Source organism: Trichechus manatus, unplaced genomic scaffold (assembly GCF_000243295.1).
Source record: "Trichechus manatus latirostris isolate Lorelei unplaced genomic scaffold, TriManLat1.0 scaffold00085, whole genome shotgun sequence".
NCBI lineage: Eukaryota > Metazoa > Chordata > Mammalia > Sirenia > Trichechidae > Trichechus > Trichechus manatus.
Genome location: NW_004444021.1, coordinates 441969 through 467613, shown reverse-complemented (window position 1 = coordinate 467613; position 25645 = coordinate 441969).

Here is a 25645-nt window from a genome sequence, read left to right as displayed (position 1 = left end):
CACTACCTACCCAAACTATCACAAAGTGATGTTGAAAATCCGAAAAGACCCGTAATAAGGTAACATAGGTAAACATCTTTCTGATATTCTCTGCTTTCAGCCAGGATCCATCTGACATCAGTAATGATATCTCTTGTTCCATGTCCTCTTCTGAATTTGGCAGTTCCCTGTCGATGTACTGCTGCAGCCGCTTTTGGATGATCTTCAGCAAAATTTTAGTTGTGTGTGATATTAATGATATTGTTTGTTAATTTCTGCAGTCTGTTGGATCACCTTTTTTTGGAATGGGCACAAATATGGATCTAACTCAGTCTTTTAGCCAGGTAGCTGCCTTCTAAATTTCTTGGCATAGATGAGTGAGCACCTCCAGCTCTGCTTCCATTTGTTGAAGCATCTCAATTGGTATTCTGTCAATTTCTGGAGCCTTGTTTTTTGCCAATGACTTCAGTGCAGCTTGGACTTCTTCCTTTAGTACCATCGGTTCTTGATCATTTGCTACCTCCTGAAATGGTTGAATATTGACCAATTTTTTTTTGGTACAGTGACTCTGTGTATTCCTTCCATTTTTTTTGATGCTTCCTGCATTGTTCAATATTGTGTCCACAGAATCCTTCAAAATTGCAACTCGAGGCTTGAATTTTTTCTTCAGTTATTTCAACTTGAGAAATACCAAGGATGTTCTTTGCTTTTCATTTTCTAACTCCAGGTCTTTGCACAGTTCATTATGATACTTTACTTTGTCTTCTCAAGCCACCCTTTGAAATCTTCTGTGCACCTCTTTTGCTTTATTATTTCATCCATTCACTTTAGCTGCCTATGTTCAAGAGCAAGTTGCAAAGTCTCTTCTGACATCAATTTTGGTCTTTTCTTTCTTTCCTGTCTTTTTAATGACCTTTTGATTTCTTCATGTAGGATGTCCTTTATGTCATTCCACAACGCATCTGGTCTTCAGTCCTTTGTGTCCAATGCAACAAATCTATCCTTGAGGTCAGCAAATTCAGGTAGGATATACACAAGATTATATTTTGGCTCTCATTGAGGGCTTGTTTTAATTTTCTAGAGTTTCAACTTGAACTTGCATATGAGTAATTGATGGTCTGTTCTACAGTTGGCCCCTGACTTTGTTCTGACTGATGATATTGAGCTTCTCCATTGTCTCTTTCCACAGACATAGTCTTTGATTCCTATGTATTCCATCAGGCGAGGTCCACGTGTATAGTTACTGTTTATGTTGTTGAAAAAAGGTATTTCCAGTGAATAAGATGTTGGTCTTGCAAAATTCTATCATGTGATATCTTGTATCATTTCTATTACCAATTCCTTTTTTCCAACTACTCATATTTCTTCTGTTTCCAACTTTCTCATTCTTATCACCAGTAATTATCAATCCATCTTGATTGTATGTTGATCAATTTCAGCTGCAAAAGTTGGTTAAAAATCTTCAATTCATCTTTAGCATTAGTGATTGGTACATGAATTTGGATAATAATCATATTAACTGGTCTTCCTTGTAGGCATATGGATATTATCTTGTTGCTGTCAGTATTGTACTTCAGGATAGATCCTGAAATTTTTTTTTTTTTTCTTTTTGACCATGAATGTGATGCCATTTCTCTTCAATTTTTCATTCCCAGCATAGTAGACCATATGATTGTCTTATTCAAAATGGCCAATACCCATCCATTTCAGCTCACTAATGCCTAGGATATAGATTTTTATGTGTTCCATTTCATTTTTGATGACTTCCAATTCTCCTAGATTCATACTTCTTACATTCTGTGTTCCAATTATTAATGGATGTTTTCAGCTGTTTCTTTTCATTTTGAGCCTTGCCACATCAGCAAATGAAGGCCCAAAAGCTTGACTCCATCCATGTCATTAAGATCGAGGAGGCAGCTCTTCCCCAGTCATATTCTTAGTGCCTTCCAACCCAAGGGGATCATCTTCTGGCACTATATCAAACTATGTTTTGCTGCTATTCACAAGGATTTTAATGGCTGATTTTATCAGAAGTAGACTGGCAGGTCCCTCTTCCTAGTCTTAGTCTGTAAACTCTGCTGAAACCTGCCCACCATGGGTGACTCTGCTGGTATTTGAAACACTGGTAGCATAGCTTCCAGCATCATAGCAACATGCAGCCACCACAGTAGGACCAACAGACAGACCCGAGTGGTGGTACATAGACCAAGAGGCAGTCATTCATAAAGAACAAGGAGATTCTATGTGGTTTAGAATCAGGAAAGGTATGCATCAGGGTTGTATTCTTTCACCATATTTATTTAGTCTGTATGCTGAGCAAATAATCTGAGAAGGTGGACTATATGAAGAAGATCAGGGCTTCAGGATTGGAGAAAGACTCATTAACAACCTTCAATATGCAGATGACACAATCTTATTTGCTGAAAGTGAAGAGAACTTGAAGCACTTACTGATAAAGATTAAAGACTACGGCCTTCAATATGGATTACACCTCAACATAAATAAAAGAAAAATCTTCATAACTGGACCAATAAACAACATGATAAATGGAGAAAAGATTGATAGTGTTAACGATTTCATTTTACATGGATCCACAATCAACCATGGAAGCAGTGGTCAAGAAATCAAAGAACTTACTGCATTGGGCAAATATGCAGCAATATACCTCTTTAAAGTGTTAAAAAGCAAAGATGTCACTTTGAGGACTAAGGTGCACCTGACCAAAGCCATGGTATTTTCAATTGCCTCATATGTATGGGACAGCTGGATAATGAGTAAGGAAGACCGAAGAAGAATTGATGCCTTTGAATTATGGTGTTGGCAAAGAATATTGACTATACCATGGACTACCAAAAGAACAAACAAATCTGTTTGGAAGAAGTATAGCCAGAATGCTCCTCAGAAGCAAGGATGACAGGATTTTGGCTGAGGTACTTTGGACATATTATCAGGAGGGACCAGTGCCTGGAGAAGGACATCATGCTTGGTAAAATAGAGGGTCAGCAAAAGAGAGGAAGATCCTCAACAAGATGGATTGACACAGTGGCTGCAACGATGGCCTCAACCATAGAGATGGTTATGAGGATGGTGCAAGACCAGGCAGTGTTTTGTTCTGTTGTATGTAGTATTGCTATGAGTCAGAACCAACTCGATCGCACTTAACAACAACGTGCCTTAACAGAGGAAATAGGCAATCCTAAATTGAGAGACATTCTAAAAAATAACTGATCTGAGTCCCTGGGTGATGCGAATGGTTAATACTATTGGCTGCTAACCAAAACGCTGGCATCAACCCAGAGGTGCCTTGAAAGATAGGCCTGGCAATCTACTTCCAGAAAAATCAGCCATTGAAAACCCTTGGAGCGCAGTTCTATTCTACAGACATGAGGTCACCATGAGTTGGAATCAACTTGATAGCAACTAGTACTGGTGGATTCCTCATAATGTCAAGGTCAAGAAAAACAATGACTGAGAAAGTTTTCTAAACAGACGTGATAACTAAATGTAATGTGTGATCTTAGATTTGTCCTCTGTAAGGAAAAAAAATATATAAAAGATATTATTCGGCCTAGTAAACATGAATATATTCAACTTACTTGTACTAGTCTTGCACATATCCTGTGTTTAAAATTATGTACATATATATATATTTTTTTAACCAAAACAAAGCACCATGGTTAAACATAACTCTATTCCTTAGTTGTATCCATGCAGTTGAATGTACCTAGAAAAAAGCAAAATCCATGTTGTCTTATCAGTTTAAATTCATGACCACCAATTTCAAGTGACCCCTTAATTCTGTGTATGAATCAGATTCCTAGCCCACTTATTCTCCCACTCTCTTAGATGACTATTTCATATTTTCTTCTTTATCCTCAGCCCTCTGAAACATCTCACCAATTCTCTTTCAGCTGATGATCTGTTTGTGAATATAGAAGCAATCAGAAGCAAATGTCAACAATTTTCCACCATAGTATTTACCACAAAAATATCTATATCCACACATTTTACCTTTCTTTCTATTACTGAAAGTAAATTGTCCAACCTGCTATCTAAAGTTAGCCTCTCCAATTGTGCCCAGCACTAATACTATCTGATTTCAAGATTTACCATAAAACTATAGTTACTAATATAGTATAGAACTGGCATAAAGATAGACATTCAGATTAATAGAATATAATAGATAATCTAGAAATAAAACTCACTTATATGTAGTTCATTGATTTTTGACAAACGTGTCAAGGCAATGAGATAAGGAAACGACAATCTATGGCTATACATACATAAAAAGATGAACCCAGACCTTTGCTCACATTATATATGAAAATTACCTAAATATTCATCATAGACCTAAAGATAAGAGCTAAAACTGAATTGACTATGAGAGAAAACATTAAAGAAAATCTTTGTAACCTTGGGACACAAAAAATAGCACAAAAAGAATAAGTTCTATAATAAAATAATTGTAAGTTGAGCTTCATCAAAATTAAAACTTTTGCTCTTCAACAGACACTGTTAAAAACAGACAAGCCACACATTCAGAGAGAAACCCTGATAAAGGACTTGTATTCAGAATATATAAAGAATTTTACAACTCAATAATAGAATACAAACAACCTGATAAAACATGTAAAAAGTTGGACAGACTCTTCACCAAAGAAGATATAAAAATGACAAATAAGCACATGAAAAAATGTGCAATATTGTTAGTAACTGGGCAATGTAAATTAAAACTATAATGAGCCATCATTCTACACCTATTAGAATGACCACACACACATACACACACAATATTGACAAGACCAAGTTCTAGTGAGGATGCAGAGGACCTGGAACTTCATGCATTGATGCTGGGAAGGCAATATGGTATAACTACTTTGGAAAACATTTTAACCATTTTTCTTATAAAGTTACACTTACTGTGGTGGTGTTGTTTTTGCTGCCTAGTCTATTCCAATTCACAGGACCCCTATAGGACAGATTAGAACTTCCCCATAGGGATTTCTAGGCTGTAAATCTTTACAGGAGCAGATCAATAGGTCTTTTAGGAGGGCCTGACCGTTAGGTTAGCAGCTGAGGTTAGCAGCTGAGCACTTGACCATTGAGCCACCAGGGCTCCTTATGCTTTCTGTATGAATCAGCAAAATCACTCAAAGGTATTTACCCATGAGAAATGAAGATGTAAGCCCACATAAAACCTGTATTTGAATATTCATAGCAGCTTTATTCATATTAGCCCAAACAGGAAAAAAAAAAAAAAAGCCAGTTTCTTTCATGGGAATTGAACATTAACTTAGATCTTAATAACAAGTTAAGTAAACACATTTTAATGGACTATTAGTTTCTATTTCCTTCCATAAAATTATAAAACACTAATCAAAAAAAAAAGAAAAGAAAGAAGAATTTAGAGCAATTAACTCAAAACAGATGCAATGACCCTATTTAAATCCTTGAGAGGATTATAGAATGAAGAAAAATTCACTTTCTCACTGCAGTCTCATTATCTAGGAAAATTGTTTCATAATAAATTATATCATGAGAATTTCATAATGATGAACATATATTTGACCTTTTAAAATCCTATATGGCTTTCAGTGTTTAACATTAGAGAGGGATGAAAATCACAGAAGAAAAACATACAGGTAAATAATGGCTACCTTGTCATCACAGGAAAAAATAAAAACCTGAAGAATTTCTGAATTTCAGCCCTCTGAAAATATATAAAAAAGAGGACGCCCCTCCCTTTTTTTTTTTTTTTTAAGGTATTTCTAGTTATTCCTTTAGGATAAATGGTGCAAGTTGAATTTTTGAGTAAGATATATTCATGACTTAAAAGCTTTAGAAATATTTTCCCTTCTCACACTCTCAAAAACACCGGATATTATATTCTCATTCTTCTAATGTTTGAAAATCTTTGAGGAAAAACATTGATGTTGCACGTTTATTTAATTTTTGTTTTTTTATCATTGATATTGACCATTTCTCATGTAGTTATTTCTTCTTTTTTAAATTATATGTTTATACCTTTTGCCCAATTTTATTTATGAATAAAAAGCTGTTCATAGTTTGATGATGACACTTTGTAACACATTACAAATATTTTCACATTTTCAATCTTGATATATTTTTAATAGATAAAATAACAATGGTGATTATATTGTAACCTACATCTATTTATGAGAAGATAAGAAAAAATTCAAAGTAGTTTGGCAGTGGTATAATGATGTAATCACTTTCATGATGGTATCTTATATAAAGTGATCACCTCCATAATGGCATCTGCTGTGAGTAGCCAATCAGTTGAAGAGTTTCATTGGAGTGTGGCCTGCATCCAATATAGGTGAACTTTCTGGCAAGGCTGGCCGGCTTTTACTTGCTCTGGAACCTGCAGCTGGCTCCTGTTCATCTCACCTCTAGTTCTTAGGAGTTGAGCCAGCAGCTTGTCTGCTGATTTTGGGATTCATCAGCCTCTGTGGTCTGGATCTTGGATTTGTCAGCCCCTGCAACTACATAAGCCTGACCCAAGGACTTGGGACTTTCCAGCCTCTACAACCTCATGAGCCGTTTCTTTGATATAAATCTCTCTCTCTCTCTCTCTGTCTCTCTCTCTTTATATATATGCTTCACTGGTTTTGCTTCTCTAGAGAACCCAGCCTAAGACTCCAAGTGTCTTAAATCCATTCTCAATATTAGATATTCTATGCTGATCTCCATTGAAAGTATTTTTAAAATGCAGAATACATTATTATTGCTCCATCTATCAATTTATATAAATATTACATTGGGTCAATATCTTCTTTTTGGAAAGGCAAGGTAGTAGCCATTCACAGTACTCTGTATTATCACATAACATTCTAGTGTATTTCCTATTCTTAAATACAGCTAATTAAATTATAATCTGTTCATTTTCTGTTATCAGAAAAAAGGACTCAAAAACACTGACAGCATTTTGTCTCAGTACAATGTCATTTTCCTGGAAGTTAGTTTAAGAACTGAATGATAAAAATCCAATGTCTTTTTTCCTATCACAGAGACAAGGAAAAATTATATGGTGATATTTTTCCATTGTAGGACAGAAGAGCAGAATAAATATAAGTAATTGGAATAGTTATCTTCAGGAAACACAGAAACAATAAATGCTCAGGACTGCAGGTAACTCCAACCACCTCATCACACTCTATGAACTGCCATAAACACTAATGCAAAAACAGAACGTTATTAGAATTACAACATAAATAGAGAAGTGAACTCAGATGAGAAAACAATGGTCATACCTTAGAAATTCCCGTCTAACAGAAATCTCTGATTAAAAAAAAAAAATTATCGTGGTGAAATATCTATATCTATACCTATAACTATACCTATATCTGTATAAATTGTCATTTTAAACATTTTGAAATGTATAATTTAGTGATATTAACTGTATTCACCATGTCATGCAACCATGTTATACACCATCCATTTTCAAAAGGTTTTTTATTTTTTTTATCACCCCAAACCAGGGCTTCAGACTGGTTCTGCCCAGTTCAGTTATGGCCTACAAGGCAAAATCCAAAGGGACCCAAATTTTTAAAATGTGTGTGAAACAGAATGACAAGGGGAGTGGGGAAAATTATGGGTTAAAGCCCTGCTAGAAACTTAATCTCCCTCTTAGAAAACAAGGGCAGCATGTGTGTTACATATCAACCAATCTCTGGACCAACAGAGTCAGAAACAGTGCCCCACTCAAAGATGGCAGCAGACCATGCAGCTTTGAATGTGTGTCACTCTCCACAGTCATGGCAATAATCTGATCTTCCTCATTAGGCTCCTGAAAGGGCTGACTATGCCCCTTCCAAGTCTCCCATTCCAAGGTTCCACCAGTTTCTTTTTTTGTTTTTGATTAAATTATGAAATGTATTTATATTTGTCTTTTAAAAGCCAGAACATAACAAATTTCACTTTCTGGAAATATATGAAGCACACTTACTACAGGAAAATAAGTTTCTCTGAACCACCACAAGATAGATGTGCTCTAATCAGGTTCCTCAAACAAAGATTCTGTCCAATTCCCCTCCAGACTTTACAGAGCTGATCTCAACTTAGGGAGGTCTGAGTGAACGTTCTCCAAAAATCACAGTGAAGAAGCTGACCTTAATGACATTCAGTCTCCTGTTAACATAAATAAAGCATAAACAAGAAAAAGAAAAAAGAAATCTCATAAACTTCCCATCAGAGAAACGTTTCCCCAAGGCAAGAAGCATCGTTAGATTCCTAAAGATGAGGGATTCCGCCTCAGCTGCACACTCGATGGTGCAGGGGTGGAGGGAGTACAGGAAGGAGGGGCTGGATTGCGAGCGGGGGTCGCCGTGGTCATGACACACAGGCCTGGAGAACCCCACTGCTCAGCAGCTCAGAACTCAGCAGCACAAATCTTGTCTTGAGTTGTTTTACTACTACCTAAGACTGTTCTGTAAACAAACTGGAATCTAAGATGCAAAAAATATTATAAAGGGATAAGGATTCCATTTAGCCCAATGTGAAACGCATATTGATTCTCACGTGTTAAAAAAAAGAAAGTCAGACCTGAGGCCTGGCGGAGTATTGATGCAGGCCTGACTCCCCAAGAGGGAAGCAGGAGAGACCAGCACACCTTTGCACTGCAGTTAGTGGTTGAGTGTGCGTCCTGGGGGTCGGACACCCCTTAAACAATAACTCCCCCCCCCCATATGGTTGTGCACTTCATAAACAAGAGTCTTATTAGGCTCCTTCCTCTATCATCATCTCCTTCATTCAAAACATGCTGTGCTATCAATTCTATTTAATAATAACATCAATTAGCTAACACTGTAATTTCGAATTTTAAGTGGTAGGCATTGTGCTAAGTGTACTAGATGCATTATTTCATTTAATCTTAACCACACTTCTATGAAGTAGGTGTTGTTAATATCTGTATTATACCCATGAGGAAAAGGAGATTTAAGAATATATCATCCAGAAACCCGTAGATATTAGGTATTTAAACCAGGAAACAATCTAAACCCCCTGCCATCAAGTGGATTCTGACTCATAGAGACCCTATAGGACAGAGTAGCACTACCCCACAGGATTTCCAAGGCTTAATCTTTACAAAGCAGACTGTCAGATCTTTTTCCTGTCTGGCGGCTATAGTGGGTTCTAACCCCCAACCTTTTGGTTAGCAGCAGAGCCCTTAACCACTGCACCACCAAGGCCCCTTAGGAAACAATCTAGCCTGTCTAATTCCAAAGGCTATATACTCAAAACTGCTTCCTGTATTGTGTAATTTCAAACCCCATCTTCTCCTCCATTCTCATTGCCATGAGATACAAGCCCCTGTCATTTCTTCTCTAGATCACTGCCATCAATTGCTAAAGGACACTTCCTAAAATGTAAAATAATCATAATATTCCCATCAACAATATATATCACATGGATCATCTACAAAATGGGATAAAATCCACATTTTTATGCTGGTAAGCAATGCCTTTCATTAACTACATCTAACCTACATCTTCAGCCTTTTATACCTACATTCTACACTTCCATCTGGCCCTAAAATATCCCTAATATACTATACTGTCATTTTAGCTCAGTAAGCTATATATTAGCTTTGAAAGGTATATATCATTATTATTACCATTTTACAGATGAAAAAATTGGTTAAATATATTACCCACATTCCCTAACAAATTAGTGATGCAGCCAGAATTTAAAGTTGATTCCAAATCCTATACTCCACACCAGTATATCACAATGTAAACATTATGTAACTAAAAAGTCTTTTTTTTTCTTGTTGTTTTTTCCCTCTATGCCTAGCCAGTTCCTAGCCAGGCTCAATGTCCAGATATTTACTAATAAGGAAGACAAATTAATGCATCAGATCATTACATCTTACCTTAAAAATAATGTTTCTAAAATTGCTGTTGGAAATTTTCATAGCCAAGTTCATTGTCCATGTGTTTCCATTTATAATAAATGAAAATGTTACATTAAAACAAAGAAAATATGTTTCTACTTTAATTAATTTTCTGTTAACCAATAGTTAATTTAAAAAATCTAATTAATCTTTACCCCAGCAAGATCAAGGACAAAGAAAACACTCTAGTTAATATCATTTACAAACAAGAATATCATCTCTTTAAAATAAAAATTATTTCTTGATATCATCTACATTTGTTTAATCTTAAACTAAAGTGAAGCATAGAACTCACTTTTTCAAACCACAACTTATGCCAATGTTTATTATCCAGCTTCTTTGGGCACCTACTTAAAAAAAAAAATCCATTTTATCTTTGGTGTAAAATTTAATGTTATTTTTTTTAAATCTCACACAAAGATTAATCCAGCACAACAGAAGGTATTTGTTCTCATTATTATGGCTCTTTTCTATGTACTGTGTTTAAATTCTAATTCTGAAGTCCTTGTGATTGCACAGTCAAGAAGAGATGTAGTATAAATAAAAGGAGTCATGATTACAGTTATTCCAGGTGATAGGGTAAAATAGTTGATGCATTCTCTCTGGGTGTAATAACATAGAGAAAATACCCAAGAAATTATATTAGAAATGGACACAATCCGAGTTATAATTTCCAAGAGAAATCCACTAACACTATTTGATGCCTTTTCCAGTAACTAAATGAAAGCAGCACAGGTAGTTATACCATAGAAATGATGTAATGATTAATGGGTTGAAAAGAACAGGAGAATGTGACTCATCAATGAAGATACATTTTAAGGAAAGAGCAAAGGGTGGATTGAATTGAGGGGTTATAATTTAATAGCTGTCATTTCTGAAGCATACAAAAAAAACTTTACCTTAAAAAAAAATGAAATTGTAAAAGGGTTGCTGATGAAGTCAGCGGGCCAAAGCTCAAAATTTCTGATGAACAGAGAGGTGTATATAGAAAGATCTCCTGTGAGATATAGTCCTTACTTAAAATAATTTTGAAAAAGCTTTCTTTTGGTTGGATTTTCCCAAAGGCCAAATTTGAGATTTGTTTTCTGATCTGGGGAGTATGATGACATCTTAACTCTATTTGCTTAAACAATATTTGCTTAAAGTCTATTCACAATATCATATTGTTGAGAAGAGAAGTGAAAAGAAAGTTGACCACAAACGTAAAAGAATATGGGACCAGTAGTTAGTTTCTGAAAATTGTTTAAAATCAGTTTCTAAGAAATGGTATCCCTCACATGTAATGTAGCAAAAGTCCTCACGTCTGTCACAATATTAGGTATTTTATAATTTCAGCCAGAGTATCTGAAATCCTTCCTCTAAGGCAAACCTGACATTATTACGATTTTGCTGAATAAAAGGTTGCAAGGCTAAGGATTATCATTTAGCACGAAACTACACCAGCAGTTTGCTATGTAAATTAGCTTTAAGTAGTTTTTGTTGACTACTCCAAAAGTAATGTTAGTCTCTTCCCTTTTTTTATGATAAAGTTCCCTTTGTTTTAAGTAAGACTTCATCATGAACTAAGACAATTCAAAAACGAAAATTTGTAGTGGCATAAAAATGTATACAATGCATGTTATGTTGAGGGTAGAAAGAATATAATGGTTGAAGAGATGTCCATGATTTAATGAGATTGCAGACCCTGCATTCAAGATGACCCTCCCACTAGTTGGCACCCAATTCCTCTCCTTGATTTATTTGTCTCCACAGTATATATCACCTTCTAATATACTATATAATTAACTATATAATTAACTTACTTGCACTTCTTAAATCTATAGACCCTCTCACCACCAACTAGAATGTCTGAGAGGAACATTTTATTGAATGAACGAACAAACGGTTTCACTTAAGTTTCTGGAACACAAGCCACAAAGTACCTGAGAGGCAATATGTGCCCGATGAATAACATTCATGATGTTGAATAATAGTCTAATTTCTGAATGAAAAGCATTAATGATCTCTTAGTGAATTTCTATTCTGTCCAAGACATCATATGGCTAATGATTGAGTAAATGATCTTTTATAATCAGTTTAAACTACATGTTTGGTAAAGAATTAAATTGAATCAAAATGAAAGGAAACGACTTGTATTCATGGTTTTGGAGTATTGTATTTACTTATATAAATGCAGTCTCTGATTTAGTACCTGTTTATATGTTTTTGCTTTTTATTTTTTTGATCAAGTCATTTCAGAAAAATGTTCATTCAAGATCAAAATGGCATTGTTTTTCCAACATTCATATGTAATTAGAAAACAGTTAATATACAGATTTTGAAAAACAAAATGTATTAACAAGAAAAAAATGATCTAAAAGACTACTTAGTATATATTCCAAAAAGATCTTCTGGGTTTTATTTATATAGAAATAAATTTAGCATATATATAGTTTGAGATTATTAGCTATATGTATAAAATTGAGACATAGGAAACTGCCTTTTTTATACACATCACACACTGAATATAAGCATAAAAATAAACAGAAAATCTCTTCAGGATCTAGATAAGAAGAAAAATGAAAATTCTTTGAAAGTATGAACTGGAAAAATTCATTTTCTATGAATGGCATGCCAGCTGGGGGCTATGCTGTATGATGCAGACTCTACCATATGGAATATCACTAGTTGCTAAGGAAGTAGAAAGAGAGCATGGTGGATCAGATGCTGGCAATTGAAATCTTTCTCCCTGGAAATGATCCACAACAATTCCACGCACATATCATTGGCTAGAGTAAATCACAAGGCCACATCCAACTTCTCGGAAGCCAGCCAATAAAATTCTACCATGGTCCAAAAGCAGGGGAAGAGTAATATCCCTGAAAATCATCAATAAAAACCTTGGCACTTAAACCAGAGTAGAAAGTCTTTTGGTAGTTTTTTTCTGGTTGTGTCTTTGTTCAATGATATAGAACGTCAAGCCAAAACTGAGAGTGAGGGTAAAGGAGATGGAGGTAAAGGAGAGAAGACATCACATAGCAGTCTAGGAGAGTAGAAAAGTGAATGATTTCTGGTAATATTAAGAGTCTACCTGAAGTCAGTGCTCAGCAAAATGGTCATCTTGTTTGTGTGCTCCTTTCCAGTCAGATTCAGCTGTGTGGGTACAGGAATAGAGTGGGCAGAGGGTTGAATTTAGCTAAGGTTTTGGCTTAGCCAAGTAAGTACGGCAATAGAGATAAGTGCAAGGGACTTAGGGATATAAGAAAGGGACTGAACTAAGATGGAGGAAAAGATTATTTGAGGAGAGAAGGTCAAGAACTAAGAAACCAAAGTACTAGAATAATCTCTTGTGTGGATGCTGAAATTACAACGGAAGATGCTTTCGAAACAGTAACAGAGAGCCAGGAACTAAAGTTTTTATAAAATGAGGTGGAATTGGCCTCAGATTGGAGAAAGATTGCAATAAGAAGGAGATGTGGATTGTATGGAAGGATGCTGTCTTGTTACCTAATGCTTCCATAACAGAAATACTACAAGTGGGTGACTTTAAAGAACAGAAATTGAAGAACACCAAAGATACAAGGAAAGCATTAGCACAAGAGACAGAAAGGGCCACAAAGACCAGAGACTTCATCAGCCAGAGACCAGAAGAACTGGATGGTGCCTGGCTACCACCAACGACCGCCCTGACAGGGAACACAACAGAGAGTCCCTGATGGAGCTGGGGAAAGGGTTGGATGCAGAACTCAAATTCTAGCAAAAAGACCTGACTTAATGGTCTGAGACTTGAGGAATCCCAGAAAGCATGGCCCCTGGACTCTCTGTCAACCCAGAACTAAAACAATTCCCGAGGCCAACTCTTCAGACAAAGATTGGACTGGACTGTGGGACATGAAATGATACTCGTGAAGAGTGTGCTTCTTAGCTCAAGTAAATACACGAGACTAAATGGGCAGCTTCTGTCTGGAGGTGAGATGAGAAGGCAGAGACGGTTAGGAGCTGGTTGAATGGACATGAGAAATCAGGGGTGGAAAGGAGGAGTGTGCTATCACAGTACAGGGAGAGCAATTAGGGTCACGTAACAATGTATGTATAAATTTTTGTATGAGAGACTAACTGGAATTGTAAACTTTCACTTAAACTACAATAATAAAGTGACAGCTTTGCTTTAAAAAAAAAAAAAAAAAGAACAGAAGTTTATACACTCAGAGTTCTGGAGGCTAAAAGTCCAAATTAGGGTTTCAATCACATCGATTCTTTCTGTGGGCCTCTTACCTACTTCCTGGTGTCTATGAGCAATTCTTGGCATTCTTTTGCTTGTAGATTGGTCTTCATATTGTATCTATCTTCCCCCTGTGTGTGTCTCTGTGTCTGTTCTCCTGTTTTAATAACTCAGAAGTAATCAGATTTAAGACCTACCCTATACCGGAATGACTAATATAAGAAAAGAAAAACTCTATTTCCCAAAAGAATTACATCCACAGGTATAGGGGCAAGGACTTCAATATATATTTTGCATGGACACAACTCATTTCATAACAGATGCCATGATATAAGGAGAAAGTAATGATAATAAGAAAGGAGGACACCTACCCTACTTTCAGGCCTAGTAGTTCTCGGGAGATGGAAGAGAACAGCCACTTGAGAGGGCTGTAAGAGAATCAGAGTCCCCTGGAAAGCACCAGGTTCTCTTTAGAGGAAGAGCGTGAATGGACCATTCAGAGAAAAATGTTCAAAATAAGGATTTTGCTGTTGACTTACATGAGTTACAGAGGACTCAGTGGAAAGTTTTCAGTAGATGGGAAGGGGTAGAATATGAAGTCATAAAAGACAAAGCACAGAGCTATATGGGAATTAGAGTCTAAGGAATGAAGGATAACAGGAGTTCTGGCCTTTTTGGGGTGTAAAATGAGGAGGGACACAGGCCATGAAGAGATCATTTTGACTGTCCCAAGGAAGGTAATGGTGGCAAAGCTCAGTGCTGAGGTGAAGGAATGGTCGAGCTGTGTTCATGGGCATGTAGAATTCTAAGACTCGACTTCTGCTGATGTAGAAATCATTGCTTCAGAAAAGGGTCTTACTCCTCATATACAGGAATTCTCTAGACATCCAGAAGTGGAGGTCAGCAAAGGGGTGATTCTACTTCAAGTATATCGGCTCCTCTTAACTTTTGCTGAAAAAGCCATCTAGACAAGGGCACTCTTTCTGCAAGCATGGGGGAACTCTCTTGACCACTGCCAATTGTATATTACAGATCTTTCCTTGCAACACTTCTTTTAATCTTGTATTATTAACATTTATGTACGATTTTTCTCTCTCCTAATAGATGATAGGCTTCTTGAAGGAATATCTGTGTCTGATGCATTTTTAAACTTGCTGTTATGTAGTTCTAAAAAGTCAGACTATTTGCTGTTTCATTCATTCAACAAAATTTACTGAATGCTCTTCTGGTCCAGGCACTGTGATAAATACCGGGAATACAAAAATGAATAAGACACATTAACTGACGAAAGAATCACTAAACTGAAATTTAATAAAAGAAAAACAGAAGCATGAAAGGACAATTCCAACATAGCAGAAAAGTCGATGAACAGGGCATCATAGGAACACATTTGGAGTATGGAGTCCAACTCAAACTGGGATGTCAGGAAATGTTTCTGAGACAAGGTGTTAAATCATGAATTAAAATGAAGAGTTATCCTGATGGACTCTGTGTGTGTGTGTGTGTGTGTGTGTGTGTGTGTGTGAGTGCTCCCATGTGTGGAGCACATGGAACATTACTAATGGTAAAAACAATGGTAGTTGAGTAAGACTGGGAAAAAAATGTTATTGCAGAATGATGGCGTGATAATGCCATATACAAATGACCAGAGATGGAAGGAAGCAGGAATTGAGAATTGCATAAGAATTAAAGTTGGACAGGTCATGGAGGTCAGTCACTTCTGCAGCAGGTAGTGGACTGGAACAAGTACAGGACAAAATCACTGGGACCAGTCTGGAGGGAAATGAAGCAAACAGGCAAGAGAAGAAGAGGATATGATTCAAGATCCTGGTGATGAGAAAAGGTTGACAGTTTTCATAAATATTACAAGGGTTCAACTGATAGAAAATAAGATTTAAAGAAAATATGTATAAAGGTAAAAAAAGCAGACATAAAGGATGATTTCTTGAACTGTGGTCTGAAAAAGGAAGGTATTGATATTCATTAGGATGGAGATATTCTTGTACATCTACAAGAAAAAGTTTTGAAGAAAAGGATGATAATAAATTCAACTTGAGACTTGTTGAGTTTTATGTCCCTGCTATATTTCCAGGTTCTGGAAATGCATATCTGGAAATCACAAAAGAAGTCTGGGATAAAGGTGTTTATTTGATAACTATAAGGATGTAACAGTTGGAATTTAGAGAAGGGAACGGATCGCCCACGAGCGTGTTATAGGGAAAAGAGGGTTAAGAACAAGATACTTGAGAATAGCAACATTCAGGGAAAGGACAGACAACACAGAAGAGGTGGAAGAGTGGCCAGAATTGCAAAATGAAAACTACAAATATGATGCTATGGAATCTAGGAGAAGATAACATTTCAAGACTATCTGTTGTATCAATCCGAAAAAAAGAGAGAATTCTGTCATTCTTGATTTAATAATAAAAATGTATTAAAAAAATTAAAGTAATAGGCATTAGGTCATGGTTGCTAATTACAACACAGACATTTTGCAAATATCTTTTGAATTGACAGGAGTGTGCTCTGCAGTACATGAAATATTCCAGTAACTCCTGCTACATTCCCAAACCCGTTGCCGTCGAGTCGATTCTGACTCACAGAGACCCTATAGGACAGAGTAGAACCGCCTCATAGGGTTTAGGAATATGGCAGGAGCCAATGGTGGAGTTGAATTGCCGATCTTTTTCTTAGCAGCTGAGCTCTTAACCACTGCATTATATACAGAAAATCATAAAATCCAAATACACTCAGTAAGGATATATTTTGAAAATGTGAATAAAGTATGTCTAATAAGTCTTTGAATAAACGATTGAGTTCTATACCAAAGTGATAGTATATACAGTGCTATTAAAAATATAAGCAAAATACTAGAATGTTAAACATTCTTTCTAGCATTAGACATCAAGACCAAATGCCTAGGAAAAGAAGATTGCTCTCATTTTATTGCTCAAATTCTGATAACTCTACACAGTGTTTTTCCTAAGGAGTTGTTTAAATAAATATTATTCAGAAAAGATTTTGATTTTCAGAGATCCTCAATTATAAATTTTTCAGCTTATGTTTGTCAACTAAAAGACACATGGATTCAGGTGAGTTGCCTGAGCCTTTATTACCTACTTTCTCTGAGAGCTATTCTGTCTAAGGTTTGTTCAATTTAAATTACTTGGGGTCCAATTGATAGTACCAGTTAAACATATAATACTGAGATAAGATACACGGAGACTATCCAGTGCACTTGGAATAACATGACCTTGCTTATGTGACAGAAGTTTAAACAAACAACCACCCTCACTCAACACCAGCATTCCAAATCTGAACCTCATATACTCTCAGCATTTCACTCCCTTTGTCCTTTGGTTTACTCTCTTGGATTGTTTCTTTGAGTATATTTTTCTCCCACCAAAATTTAACTTCTTTTGGGAGCAACTTATTTTTTCTCCCACACCACAAATATTTGAACATAGCAGGTGCTAAGTAAATGTTGCGTAAACATATAGAAAAATCAAAGCAGAGCATTTTCAGCCTCTTTGAAAATCTTCCTGATAATTCAAGCCCCAAAAGTAATGAAGAGTAATGATAGAAAATAGTCATATGGAAAGCCCGTCATTTACTATTCATGACTTAAATGGCGAATTGTTCTAATTAAAAAACAAAATTGATGTTAATTGGTTTCTAAGAGCATGCTGTTTTTGGTCCACCCATATGAGATAAAGAAAGAATAATTGGATGGTTGGCTTGTCTGAAGTAATTGCTTGTGGAGATTTATCTGAAAATATTTCTCAGTTCAAATGCCCCTTTTAATTGTGTTAATTTGAAAAGATACTTCAGAATTTTAAATAATACAGTACTATGACCTTGATAAGCTAAAACCGATGTATTCAAAACCACTCATGATTAGAATGAATGCTACTTTGTGTTTGAATAATGCATATTACTCCTTTAAATAAAATACGGAAATTTTATTGAGTAGTAGTGAGTGAGAACACCTGAAGTCACAGTTCTCTGCTTGTGCAAACAGCATTTTGGGTTAAGCCCATCCCAACAGAATGTAATATGAAGCTATAGGAACAAATACTGCCACTGGATTGTCGCACCGTTGGAATACATTATACTGTATTAAATCACTCTCTGGTTTTATGAAATGTAAACAAAAGGCAATGAACTCAGATAAAGCCAGACAAAAAGAAAAAATCCAGAATCTGTAAATCCAAAGAGTCAAGGAGGAAAGAGACTGCTTAAAACCATGACCCATCTGTTAGTTTGTCCTACTCTGGTAGCTTGCATGTTGCTATGATGCTGAAGCTAAGCCACTGGATTTCAAATACCAGCAGGGTCACCCATGGTGAACAGGTTTCAGTGGAGAACCCAGACTAAGAAAAACTAGAAAGAAAGGCCTGGCAATCTACTGTCAAAAATTAGTCAATGAAAACCCTATGAATCACAACAGAATACTGTCCCATGGAATGCAATTTTTTATTCAAAATTTACAAAGTGAATAGAAAATTCTGCTACGGTTAATTTGCATATGCAGTGAAACAGTTTTTACTAACCTAGTTTCCAACTAGGATCAGTTTTCATGCTCTTATCAGTTAATAAATATACATCATCATACCATCTTCCTCATACTGTTGAGTAAAAATATCTTCCAAGGAAGTGGAAAAGTCTTTTTTTTTCCCCCTGCTTTAAAAAAAAAAATGAATGCCTTCTCAAACATTCATTTCAAAACATGAGAACCAATAAACCCGGTCTTGTTATCAGGTGGAATGGAATTGTCCTGAGTTGCATTAGGAAAAATCAGGACTAGATTTAAGCTTTGGGAAGGTTGTTCTACTTTCCCTCAAACCACAGAAGTCAAGAGTCATATACAATTGCAGAGGAGTGGGAAGAATAATATACAATCTCTAGGTCTCTTAATAAACTGGAGATTGAGAGTACATTATGGAGGTCCTTTAATGCAAAGAGAGTTAAACTTTATTCTGTAGCTACTAAGGAGGTTTAAAAGTTCAACTAAGAGAATAACATGGTAAATTCTGTGGTTTTGAAATATTCTTACAGCAGTGTGTAGAAAAGATTGAAAAAGAGAGAAACTGAAAATGGGAAAATAGAAAGCTAATGCTTTATTATAAAATGGAAACAATGTAATCTTAAACTAGTGAACTAGTAGTGGGAATGCAGAAGAAGTCATATTTGAATGATACTGTTGGTTTAAAATAAAGAAATTAGTAACTGATTGGATTTAGGGGGCAAACATTATACTGAGATTCCAAGCTTGAGAATGGTAGTGTGACAGCATGATAAACTCCTCCTGGCAACCCAGAAAGAGAAATAGGTTTATTCATTCAATAAATGTTTATTGAGCCCTTATTATGTATCAGCAGTACTATGTACCACTGTACTAGGCACCATGGATAAAAAGATAAATAAGACACAGTTTCTGCCCTTAGCTAGCTGGAAGTTTATTGGAGAACGAATGAAGTAAAATGAAAAATGAGTTTATAGACAGTGAATCTGAGTTGTTAGAACAGGCCCTAGAAATAAATGTTCAACAGGCATTAGAAATGTGGGACTGAAAATACTTTTAGATTATTCCACTGATATTTTTTAGTTTAGTATTGTAAAACGATTTCCCTCCATATTTTCAGCTGTGATCTCATTGCAATGAGATCACCACCAGTATAAAATTTATAGGATCAAACTTAGTGATTTTTTTGTTATATAAAATGTCTTGTTAGAGAAAAAGAAGATTGAATAGCTTCAACATCATTCATTATAATAAATCTATACTGGAACCGAAATTTACATTCTAATTTGATCATAAATTTAACTATGGAAGATATGACTTTGAAAAAGAAAAGTTGCAAATGAAGGAAGAAAAATTGTATATGCAACCAGAGAAAATGAAATTGCTTTCCCTGTAAAATTGGTGGTACCTATCTTGGCCTGTTTACATGAAACCAAAACTGAGAATCCTTCCCATTTCAAGAGGACTTCCCTTCCATAGCTGTCAGAGTTCCCACAGAGCAAAATGCCAAAGGTCAATCTGTAATTGTAGTCTCAGTATTAAATTTTTGCCACTTTAAATAGATCTCTGACTTCAGTCTGCCATTGTATATTAATGTTGTCATATATACATCATGAAAGCATTGGACATAGCTTCAAACATCTAAATCACATACTGTGTTAGAATCACATATATCATCACAAGTGCAAATATTTCTCTCCGACTTTAAATGAAATAGTTCATTGAAGTATTAAAGGACCTGTATATGAGGGGGAATTAAAATAATAAAATGGTTTTACACAAGAATGAGGAAGATTTACCTTCAAAACATTGAAAGTCTATTTGAATCACATACCTCAGAAATGCCTAAAACCAACTCAGACAGTGAAAACTAATTCAAACATCAAAAACATTAAGAGATAACAGCAAAATTTACGACTAACAGAATGAATTATGTTATATTTATGCAAAGATACATAGATGGAATCAAGAACTGCCATCACAAATCTACTGCAATAATAACTACATTGAGCCTGGTTCTAAAACCAAAACAATAAGGATAAAAAGGGTCTATGGTATAACCATATATTCGTTCTCCACCACAATGCTATCCCAATATCATTCAGAACTTATTATTTAAAAGTTATCTTAGAAACCTCTACATGAATAGTTGAGAAAAGCTTTCTGAAATAGACCTCAGTTAATGACATATGTATAAATGAGTTCCTTGTTATATGAAAGTTCTATTTATTAATGAAAATCCATGAAATGGAAATCAGGGCTACGCATTCTAATACTTACTTTGGTATACACACTCCTAGGAGTCTCTCGGTAGTGCAAACAATTAACATGCTCAGCTGCTAACCAAAAGGATGGTGTCTCAGAAGAAAGGCCTAGTGATCTACTTCTGAAAATCAACCATCGAGTCCTCTAAGGGTCGAGGGCAGAGCTAACATGGTGATATAGACAGACGCATGATGCCATCCCTCTGCAGCAAAGACCTGAAAAACTAAGTACGACAGATACAAACGTCAATCCTGGAACACTAAGCATCAAATGGAGGGATAAAGAACTAGATCAAGCACCAAAGAGAAGAAGAAACTGACAGAACACAAAGAATGAGGAGAGCTATAGAGCTACAGAGTGGAGGCCCCCTGCCACCTAATGTGGCACAGTGTTGCCATCTTGGAGCACAGCCAACAATGACACCAGACAGGGAGTATAGGAAGGCAATTTCACGGAGCTCCCAACAGAAGACAGAGCACCCAGTAACCAGAGAAACACGCTTTCCCACCCCTCATCCTTCTGTCCCATACCTCACCTCCACCCCTTGCCAATGGGCTATGTCTCACCGCTCGGCTAGAAAGACATGGCTTGCTGACACCACAGGTCCTCTCCACCCCTACTGGCCAGCTCCCACCATGCCATTTTTTCCCTTTCTTCCTATTCTTCCTCCCTCCCACCTAACCCCTTATGCCACCTCCACCCCACCCAACAGGCAATGCCATGTTGCTTGGCTAGAGAGATAGTCACTTGCTGCCACCTGGGTCAATCCCGCCCCCACCAGCCGGCTCCCACCATGTCATCTTTTTTTTCTTTCTCATTCTTCCTTTTTCTTCTCCCTCCCACCTAGCACTGTATGCCACTGCCACATCTTCCCTATGGGCCTTGCTGTGCTGCTCAGCTACAGAGACACCAGCTCACTGCCACCCCGGGTCTGCCCTGCTCCCGCTGGCAGGCTCCTGATGCATCATTTTCTTTCTCTTTCTCCCTCCCACCTAGCCTGGTACACCATCTCTACCTCTTCCCGACAAGTTATAATTCACTGCTTGGCTAGACAGCCACCAGCACACGGCCACCCCAGGTCTGCCCCACCCACACTTGCAGGCTCCCACTGTGCCATCACTTTTTTTTATTTTTATTTTTGCTTTTGTTTCTTTCTCTTCTTTCTCCCTCCCTTTTAGCTCTGTAGATCACATCCCCTCCCTTCCAACTGGCCCTCGGATCCACCCAGGCCTCACTTGGTAGCCCCTACTATGCTGCCATTTTTTTTCTTTCTCTCTCTTCCTTTTCCATCCGACCAGCCCCATACACCACCTCCCACCCCTGCTGAGGGACCTCTCCCTGCCCCTGTGGCTACAGAGCCACTGGACTGCCATTGCCTGGGTCCCCCCTGCCTCCACCATACCACAACTTATTTTTTTTTTCTGTCTTTCTACCTCCCACCTAACCTAGTATGCCACTTCTCCCCCTTTCCCACCAGAAACCAGGTCTGCCCCATCCCCACCTGCTGGCTACTCTTTTTTGTTTTTCTCTGTCTCTCTCTTTTCTTTCTCCCTCCTAGCCCTGTATACAACCCCAGTTCCCACAGGCCTCTGACATGCCACTACAGCTAGAGCACCCCTGGTACTCAGGCCTGCTGCTGCACCAGGCCCATGCTAACCTCCTGCAACTTGACCAGCTCCTGAATGGTGCGAAGCAAGCCTGTACCACTCTACATCTGACACTCCTGCCTATCTGGTAAGGACCTGTGAACACTCCTATACTGCTGGACCAACATAGGAGGCAGACAGCACCTGCCCAGTCCATCTTCAGCCATCTTGCCAAACTGGTGTACAGCAAAGCAGGCTTGCCCTGCCTGTTACTGCTCTGCCCATCAAGACTACGTGGTAAGAACTGTCATAACCACAGAGGAGTGAGTAGCAAAACACGCCTGGCCTGCCTGCCCTGATATGTCAAAACAAAAGAAAAAATCAGGATGAAACAAAGGAACATGCAATCAATAAATAAAGGAAATAATACCTTAATGTCAGACACAGCAGACAACATCAAAATATAAAAAAAAGCAGGACAAGATGATTCCAGCATGTGACCAAAATAAAAAATCAGATGACCTTCTGGTAGAAGAAAAGGCAGTGGAACTACATGATATGGAATTCAAAAGACTAATATTTTGGGCTCTCCAAAAGATTAGGACAGAGATCAAAGAAAACACAGAAAAAACAAAAGAAAAATAGGCAAAATCAAGGAAAACACAGACCAAGCAAAAGAAGAATTCAAGAAAATAGTACAAGAACAAAACATCAAAATAAATAATTAAGAATCATAAAAAAACAGCAACTAGAAATCTAAAAGATAAACCACAAAATTTCAGAAATGGACAATTCAATAGAAGGTTTTAGGAGCAAATCTGAAACAATGGAAAACAGAATAGTGAGACTGAAGTTAAATCCATGGATGCAACTTTGAGGAAAAATCACAGAAAAGAATGAAGAAAACCTAAGAATTATGTGGTACACAGTCAAGAGCAAAAAATGTGTATGTGATTGGAGTTCCAGAACAGGGGGAGAAATTAGAAAACACAGAGAAGATTGTGTAAGATTTGTTGGCAGACAACTTACCAAATATCATGAAAGACGAAAAGCTGATCATCCAAGAAGCTCAATGAACTCCATATAGGATAGACCACAAAAGAAAGTCACCAAGACATATCATAATCACACCTTTCAAAACCAAAGACAAAGAAAGAATCCTGAGAGCAGATTGAGAAAAATGAAAAGTCAGTTACAAAGGGGAGACAATAAGACTGAGCTCTGATTACTTGGCAGGAACTATGCAGGCAAGAAGGCAATAGGATGACATACATAAAACCTTGGGAAAAACAAAAACAAAAAAACTGCCAACCAAGAATAACATTTCCTGAAAAACTCTCTCAAATATGATGGTGAAATTAGGACATTTCCAGATAAACAGAAATCAAGGGAATTTGTAAAAAACAAACAAAACTTACAAAAAATATTAAAGGGAGTCCTTCAGTTAGAGAATAAACATTGACAACAACTGGAGTCGAGGACACAGGACAGCATTAGCCACATACCAACCCAGGTAAAGAACTCTCAATAATAAACCAAAGCTGAGACTTAAAACAGGGAAACAAAGACGTCAATCTGTAAATGAGGACAACATCAAAACTATAAAAGAAGAAAGAAATCGTGTAGGTGTAGAACTTTCCAATGGAGAGGAAGTCAAGTCAATATCAAGTAATGAAATATAGGTACGAACTTAGGAAGATAAGGGTAAATTTCAACCAAAAAGACAGTTAACAAACCTACTCATCAGAATAAAAAAGAAGAAAAATCATAAATACTCAGTAAACTCAAATCTACAATAATGAAAGAAAACAAAACCCACAATGAAAAGGAACTTGGCACAGAAGAGTAAGGGGAACAAAGGAAACACCAGAACCACAAAAAAAAGCACCACAATATGAAAGCAATAAACTCATACTTATTGATAATCACACTGAATGTAAATGGCTTAAATATACCAGTAAAGAGACAAAGAATGACAGAATGGATAAACACAACCCATCAGTATGCTGTCTACAAGACACACACCTTAGACACAAAGACATAAATATACTAAAAAGCAAAGGATGGAAAAAATATATCTAGCAAACAGCAACCAAAAAAGGGCAGAAGTGGCAATACTAATGTCAGATAAAATAAACTTTAAGGCAAAATCAACAAGAAAAGACAAGGAAGGACATTATATGATGATTAAAGAGACAATCCACCAAGAAGACATAACCTTAATAAATATCTATGCATCCAAAATAGGGCTCCAAAATACATAAAACAAACTCTAACAGCACTGAAAAGAGAAACTGACAGTTCCACAATAATAGTAGGAGACTTCAAAACACCCCTCTCAGTAAAGGACAGAACATCTAGAAAGAAACTCAATAAAGATACATAAGATCTAAAGGCCAAAATCAACCAACTTGACCTCACAGACATATATAGAACACTCCACCCAACAGCAGCAAATTGTATATTCTTTTCCCACACACATGGAACATTCTCCAGAATAGACCACATTTTAGGCCACAAAGCAACCCTCAATAATATCCAAAACACAGATATAATACAAAGCATTTTCTCTGATCACAACATCATAAAAGTAGAAATCAATAACAGGAAGAGCAAGGATAAAAAATCAAATACACGGAAACTGAATAACATCTTGCTTAAAAACAACTGGGTAATAAAAGAAATCAAAGAGGGAATAAAAAAAAATGTTTAGAATCAAATAAGAATGAAAACACATCATACCAAAACCTTTGGTGCACAAATAAGGTGGTGCTCAGAGGTCAATTTATGGCAAAAAAACACACATATAAAAAAAGAACAGGCCAAAATCAAAATATTAATCCTACAACTTGAACAAATAAAAACAGAACAGTAAAAGAAGCCCACAGTCACTAGAAGAAAGGAAATAATAAAGATTAGAGCAGAGATAAATGAAATAGAGAAAAGAGAACTGAAAAAATCAACAAGTTCTAAAGTTGATTCTTTGAAAAGATCAACAAAATAGGCAAACTAATGGCCAAACTGACAGAAGAAAAACAGGAGAGGAAGCAAATAACTCAAATAAGAAATGAGATGGGGGCGGGGACCTCATACCATCAAGAAAGCAGTGCTGGGAGCAGAGCACGTCCTTTGGACTGGGGTCCCTGCGCAGAGAAGCTCCTAGTCCAGGGGAA